This window comes from Pinus tabuliformis, chromosome J (assembly GCF_031772625.1).
Source record: "Pinus tabuliformis cultivar Carrire ecotype Pingquan chromosome J, CPIR1, whole genome shotgun sequence".
Classification (NCBI taxonomy): Eukaryota; Viridiplantae; Streptophyta; class Pinopsida; order Pinales; family Pinaceae; genus Pinus; species Pinus tabuliformis.
Window position 1 is genome coordinate 48,017,505 of NC_142295.1, and position 7,951 is coordinate 48,025,455.

The following is a 7,951-nucleotide window of genomic DNA, read 5'->3' on the forward strand; positions in this document are numbered from 1 at the left end:
TGATTAATCTGAAATACTGGTATCTACATTACATTATGGATCACAGAAGTCTTAGATCAAATAATATTATTACCTCTAATAGTATATTTTTAATAAGTTAAAAAAAAATAAGTTAATAAGTTAAAATTCATTTAGTTTGATACCCTTTCTCTTTTTGGTCAAATCTTAACTATTAATTTCTGCCTTAAGTCAAACTAGCTGTTACTCTCTAACTACTAGTTAGTTGCTCTCTACATCTATTTATTGCATTCCCTAGATCTGGGTCCTCATCTTGTCATGAAGATTTTCTACCTTAAGTCAAGCTACCTGTTACTAACGGCTAGTTAGTTGCTCTCTACATCTATTTATTGCATTGCCTAGATCTGGTTCCTCATCTTGTCTTGAAGATGAACCACACAAGCTGGTTTAAAACGCCTCGACTAGATTATCTTTTATGTAATTTTTAGAGAAAAATACTATTATGATTGTTAAAATGTTTAAAAATAATAAAATAATAAATCATTATTATTAATTTATTTAAATTTGAACATTGGTCAAAAGTAATAAAACAAAAAAGATTTTAATTTTTCGTAATTTTAAAATTTTAATGTTTTGATTTTTTATATGTATTTTTTTGGTCAATTTTAATAAAAATTTATTAGAATTATAATTTAAATAATAAAATCTACATAATCTAAATGTTGAGAAATTTTTAAAGTATTAAATTTATTTATGTAATTAAAAATATATTTTAAATAATAATAATAAAAATCACAATTTCTCGACATTTTTTACTATCAAATTTACTTAAAAATAAAAAATTTAAATTATAAGTTTTAATTTTAAAATAATAATAAAATTTGTAATTATTACAAACCTTATCTAATATATATTTATTAATAAGCGTATTAATACTATGACTACTATCTTAGAAACAGAGAAAATACATTTAAAAATAAATAATATAATTAATAAAAAAATAATTTTAAATATAAAAAGGGCAGAAGACTTATTTTGGAGAATGAGTACGAATGGCAAAGTTGGTTTTAGTTTTTAAATAATAGCACAAGCGGTACCCCCGACATGACGAGAGAGTATATATGTCCCTCGGTAAAATAATTTAATTGGTAAAACATATTGTCGATAAAAATTAATAAAGAATCACAAACAAACACGTAGCATTATATTTAACACATAAATACCCTACAAAGTCACGGCAGGGGGGCGTGCTCGTCAAAGTACTGCGAGTCTGTGCTAACGTCCCGGCGTGTCAACCGTATTGAAGGGGCAGCGGGAAACCCGGGAGGACTATATACCATTCGATCACGGACGCTGGACGTGATTTACAGGGAAGTTCATGGTTCCTGCTGTACGAGTCAAAATCTCACGGTTCCCCAAAACCGGACGAGAGAAATTGCCGGGATCCCGTACTTGCCGTTAATAGTGGATCCGACGGCGATGTTTTTTACTTTACTTTTGTCACCCGCCAGGTAAATGATGAAGGTTAATAAAAAGGGTAGCTCTACCCATTCATGGGTTGGTAAATGTACCTTTACTGTCAGAAGAAGCGAAAGCGGTCTAGCTAAGCAAGAAATGCTAGGGTGTTAACACTTTTGAACAGTAAAATGTCACAACAAATTTAACAGAAAATAATAAAGATGTCAGAATGGATTGAACAGAAGTTTCACCATCATATTTTTATGTTGTCTCTGACGGTAGTTGCAACCCAAATGGTCAAAGTTTTTGGCACAGTCTTCTAAGTATTGATTATCATGGTCTTTCTTTTTTTGTTTATGCTTCTGCAAGTCCCATGAAGGAATTGAGTGAAGCCTGGCTGTCTGAGGATTTAATGCAGAGTTTGTGGCAGGATTCAGTATGGATTTGATGTGGAAAGGGATCCTGTCATTATAAATTCAGGTGTAGTTGTTGTTGTCACTGGCAGCAGAAGTGTATGGTATCGGAATGGAAAGTTTGATTGATTGGTTTGATAAAGAAATTAGGTAGTTGGGCCGGATGTTATTGAGGTATATGCATTGTATGCTGATGTTCAATGTATGTGATTGTTGTGTTGTTGATGAGATTGTCTGGATGTATATACAGTGAATATATGTTTGTCGCTTTTGTTGGCAATGCTGTGTTCTGGCATGGTATTTTGGGTTCAAATTAGGTGATGCTAAGGGATATGAAATGGGTTTGTGGTTTGTTACAGGATTTGTGAAGAATATGAATTGGGTTAAGCGCAGTTTTGAATGAATATTGGGAGCCCAACTGGTTTATGGTACAGACTTTAATGGCAGAGACTTTCTTGTTAAGTCTAAGAAATGGTCTGTGGGTCAGCCAGAGTCTGCAACGTCAGTAGATTATATTGCAATGTTTGCTGATTGAAACACAGAACAAAAGGAATAGCAAGAGTCTTGCAGTTATGGATTGGGTTTGTTGATTGAAATACCAGAAGATTGTTGCAGTGAGTATTGAGCAAGGAGAGCTGAGTTCAAGCATGGATTGAGATGGTGAGTGTTTTTTTTCCCCTTTTTAAATTGTTCATAAATTATTAGTAGATGGAGGAGTTGGGTTGTGGGTCATTAGAGGTGGACAGATGGTACATGGTTTAGGATAGAATCGATGTAGATAAGGGCAGAGGGTTTATTTACATTTTCTGGTTTCAGTTGAGGCGGACAGAAGGTAAATTGTGTAGGATAGAGTCGATGTCAAGAAGGACAGGGTTTATTTATTTTTTTCTGGTTACATTTCATTGGGTTTATGTGAATGCATTTATCAGGGGAAGATGACATGGTTTGTTTGATGTTCACGGGGTTTATGAAGGATTGGAAGCCGTGATCATGGTGGATGCATTGCTTTGGGGTGAATGAATTGATTGCTATTAAAAGCGGGGAAATGGGCTGTGGGCGACCCTGATCAGTTGAAGGTGAATGATTCATTTTGTGTAGTTTTGTGCGGGGTAATAGAAATGGGTTGTGTTTATTCAAGCATTGATAACGAGGAAAAGGTGGTAAGATGCAAGGAGCGGAAGAAATTGATGAGACAGGTGGTGAGTTCTAGGCATGAGTTTGCAGTATCGCAAATGGCATACTTACAAGCTTTGAGGAATGCTGGCGCAACCCTTAGACAATTTGCAGAATTAGAATCAGTGGAGCTTCAGAAGACTTCACCTTACCCACATCTTCGCCATTATCGGGTCACCTTGCCCCCTTCACCTCCTCCTCTTCCCCCACCTCCACCACCTCCTCCTCCATTGTCTCTCACCCCTTCTCCTAGTTATGGATCTGCAACTTTTCCTACCAGCATCCCAGTCAATCGAGCATCTACAGATGTCCGTATCAGCAATGCTCAACCATCATCTCCTCCCAAAAATTCAACCTCAGAACAGCAATGGAACACTCCACATGATTCTGACACTGAAACTCCTACTCCACCGCCACCACCACCCCAAGGATCAGCATGGGACTTCTGGGATCCCTTCTGCGCTTCCTCTCCTGCTCGGATTTCTGACAGAAGAGCCCCGCATACATCCGAGAATGAACTAAAGAAACAGCAGCAGCAACAGCAACAGCAACAACAACAGCTGAAGATTGAAGAGGAGCAGTGGGATGAAACAGTGACAGAATTTGATGATGACCAGGAAACAGAAAATAGCAGACTGACTGACAAGTCCCCAGGACGTGAAACTGATGACAACTCCTCCATGGTAAGCTGGTACACTAAAGATACTGATTTAGCAATGGTAATTTCCAGAAAGCATAAAAATCTCGGGGAGATAGTTGGACAGCTGGATGAATATTTTCTCAAGGCCTCTGAAGGAGGTAAAGAGGTTTCAGAGTTTCTAGATGCAAGCAAGGCCTATTTGGAGCATGATTTGGGCAAGTTCAATAGTAAGATCTCTATCACTCCGAATTTCCACTTCACTAAATGTGGCATACTCTGTAATTCTCTGTTCTATTTAGCTTTGGTCATACATGGACATTAGTATAATTTCCTTCTATCCTAATTGCCTTGCTCTCCTTCGTGTGAAGAAGTCTGATGACTTCTTATATGAGATTCAAAGTTTTCAGGTTTCCTTTGGTCCAAATGAGAAGTTTGGTCTCAGCTTTTATGATCTATTGTAAGCAAACTTCCGTGTCACCCCTTTTTGTTTAACTTGACAAATTGACTTGAACCACAGAAGCCTCAGAAACATGACGTTTTATGTTCTTTTTATGCCATCTTATCTTCTTTAAGGATGATAATTCTTGTCTAGGCAAACAGTCCAAATCATAGCTCACATTTTTCCTCTGAACACAAATATGAGATCACTTCAAAACTTCCACGATGCATGCATCTATATGTACATGTCTTATGACTTTAAATTCTTTTCTGATCTTGAATCTAGAATATGCTTGTTTGCTTTGAGCTAAACTATTTCAATGGGGCTGAGTCAATTTACTGATATGTGCTACAGAGAATAGTTACCGTTCTGCTAAAGTTTTCAGTGCCTTGTCCTGGAGTTGGTCTTTGAAATCACCTCTTGTCTGCAAAGATACTGTTGGATTGCTCAACACTGGTGAACCTTACTCACAGGGAAGCCATTGCGCGACCTTGGAGAGACTTTGTGCTTGGGAGAAGAAGCTCTATGAGAAAGTCAGGGTATTTGTCTTTCAACTTGACCTCTTTTTCCTTATTTTCTTGATCCCATATATTGAACGGCTGTTTTTGTACTTAAATATTGTTGCCCACTTTACTCATACATAGCGAATGAAATCATCTGTTAGGTTTGCAATGGCCAACAGTGCAAAGCCATTTTTTAGCAAATCTTTGCTGTGGAATAAATTAAGAAGCTGAATCCAGAGAAATTACACTGTTCTGATGCAAGATCCTGAGAATATTCAGAACCTTTTAAAATCAAATAGAGAAGATATTAAGACAATTTTTCTATCTAAATTAGTTATAGCTCTTAAAGATTTGTTTAAGGACACCAGCATAATTCTTCATTTTTTGCTTTGATAGGCATGGCTTGTCTGATTGTATGTAACGGTGGTTAATTTTTACCAGTTCTTTTTATGGCTTCACAGAACAGAGAATCTGCAAAGATAACGTTAGAGAAGAAAATGCGACTGTTGCGCAGTCAGCAATCAAAAGGTTATGAAGAAACAAAGATTAACAAAACGAGAAGAGATATAGAGATGCTGCAATGTTATATACTGCAAGAACGTGAGGATGTAATTACAATTTCAGCATCAATTTTGAACCTGAAAGAGAACCAATTGTACCCACAGCTTGTTGAGCTTTCAGAAGGGTAAAAACGAACATGTGACGCCTATGAGTTTTACTGCTTGTTCAGTTTACTGTTCTTGATATTGCTTTGTATTACTATTCTCGTTCAGTTGATTGCTTTGGATATGCTGCGTTATCTTTTCCTTGTATTTGGTGGTATTTAAATATTTTAGAATTCTGCCTGCTAAATTGTTGATATATAGTGAACATGTATTTTCAATTCTTGCTAAGAGTATATGTTTCTGCTTGTGTTAGAGATTAGGAAAAGCCTTTATGCTCACATACGAGTGCTGTCATTCAATATCAGTACAAATTAAATGATTTAAGTCCAGTTCAAAGTCAATTCTACAAAAATTTTGACAAAGAAATGCCCCTTCATTTCGCAGTGCTGTCTGAAACTGCGAAGTTTTCTTTACAGAGAACGAATCATTGCCAATATATGATACTAGCACTGACCTCGGACATTCTGACTATCAACATCATATATTTTACTTCATTTCATTCTGCTTTACTTGGGAAGATTTAGATTGGTAATGTTTAGGAATTCCTTATTGGCATGCTACCATATGCTCACTTTTACTGTTTTCCTTTGGTTGCTTATATTCGGTGTTCTGATGTACTCTAATTTCATTCTTTCGATATTCTTGTTCTTAGTGCCTCCAAACATTGTGTTTTCAGCAAGCCTACATCCTTTTGAAAAATCTACTGTCTACAGCATCATAGATGAAAAGGATAAAGACTTTAGTAAAATTATTTAACAGAAGACTTTGGTGATTTGCAGGCTAATGAGGATGTGGAGGTCCATGTATGAATGCCATCTGGTCCAGAACCATATTGCTCAACAAGTGAATCAGCTACAAAGTCTGCCAAGCACAGAAACTACAAGTGATTATCATCAGCTGGCAACTATTCAACTGGAAAATGAGGTCTCTAAGTGGTATACAAGTTTTTGTGCTTTTGTAAAAAGCCAAAGAAATTACATGCAGACTCTAAGTGGATGGATGAAGCTTAGTCTCCACCAGCTTGAGAATGGAATGGAAGGAACTTTAGAAACTTTCCCACCATATACATCCACTTTAGTGGAGTAGTGGCAGCAAGCTCTTGACAGGTTGCCTGACAAGGCAACTTCTGAGGCCATAAAAAGTTTTTTTACAATTGTCCATGAAATAGTAGTGCAACAAGCTGAGGAACAAAAGCATAGGAGGAAATCAGAAAGACTTTATAAACGGCTTGAGAAGAAATTGGCTTCTCTCCAGAGTTTGGAAAGGAAGTATCATGCTTCTACTACAACAAAATCAAAGGAAACGCCCAATTCTGGTTTGGATCCCAAAGATCCTTTGGCACAAAAAAGGGCTAAGATTGATGCATTTAAGAGAAAGGTCGAAGACGAGAAGTTAAAGCATTTGAATTCCATCCGAACTACTAGGGAAAGAACCTTAAAAAATCTACAGACATGGCTTCCAAATGTGTTCCAGGCTATGACTAGCTTTTCTAGTGCCTGCATGCAAGAATTTGAGGCTGTCCATAACCAGTCTAAGTCCTTCAAATTTTAAAATATGTTTATGTATCAGAAAGTTTAATTAGTTGCTTTATGATGTTTACAAAATTGAAAAAGGGAAAAAAAATCACCACAATAATACTTTAGAAGCTTTCACTCACACAATCTCAAGTTCGATCAGCTATGGTGATGCCACTTTGGGTCTAGTTCTTTAGCTGTATATACTTGAGCTGAAATCTGAAGTATGAGTACTCTTGTTGTACATATTTCTTCCAAGTCGAGATCCCAATATGTGCAGAATCCGGATTGTATCACTGAATATATAACAGTTGTGTCAGTGGTCCTAAGAAATAATTCTGTATTTGATCAGCTAATGGACCACGTGATCTCTATTTGCTTCTATTTGTCTCTTGCAGATACAATTATTTGGTTTTGTTATTGACTGGTTAGAAGCTAAAAAAAAAAAAAAAAAAACTTGTAGCTTGATTTCTATTGGATGGTGAGTCCAAAAGTTTGCAGAAGACTGCAATTTTTCCTTTTACTCTTTTCATTTCTATGAACTAAAGAGATGGAAGCAAGGGAGTTTTGAATGTTTTACATAGGTAAACTACTGAACTCAAATATTTCTAACTTGCTAGCATAGTTAACATGGAGACTATCAGATTCATGGTTGTGTAGTCACAATTATGGGAATATTGTAAAGGTGGTGGCTGTGCTTTGAACTCTGTTCTTAGATTCTCTCTTATCATATGAAGCATGTGAAACCAAATTTAACGCTATATTCTGCTCTTTTTTCTTACTGCATTAGTTTATAATTCGATTTGATTTTGACTTGGGAAGCCCTGGGCACAAATTCTGTTTCTGTTAACACAACGACTGAAAGCTTTTGGGATAATGTGTTGACGGGGATTCCCTGTTCGATGACATTGCTTGCTCATCATTATTTTCTTGATCAGTGGAGGGAGCAACTCAAACGAAAAAAGTATGCTAATGTTACCGGTGCAAGTTCATCATTCAGGTGTATGGTGGGGGAACCCTTGAAAGGAAAAGATAATGTTAACATGACATTAGTACAAAGTCCATCCTTCAGGTATATTGTGTCATAAATTTTCAACAGAATCACCCTATATAATGGCATAGCCAGTGTATAGTGGTCGGGGGCATAAATTCACAGGCCAGACGAGCATTTGAATTACAGAGACTGTA

The 7,951-nt window shown here is 36.5% G+C and overlaps 1 pseudogene across 1 annotated transcript; it reads left to right on the forward strand.

Annotated features, from left to right (window-relative positions):
- The first annotated feature begins 1,683 nt into the window (after nt 1-1,683).
- On the forward strand, nt 1,684-6,800 carry LOC149225424 (protein ALTERED PHOSPHATE STARVATION RESPONSE 1-like; annotated as a pseudogene). Its single transcript, XR_016247670.1, has 5 exons — nt 1,684-2,489; nt 2,759-3,869; nt 4,436-4,620; nt 5,046-5,269; nt 6,029-6,800. The product of XR_016247670.1 is annotated as a protein ALTERED PHOSPHATE STARVATION RESPONSE 1-like (transcript).
- Nucleotides 6,801-7,951: the final 1,151 nt, after the last annotated feature.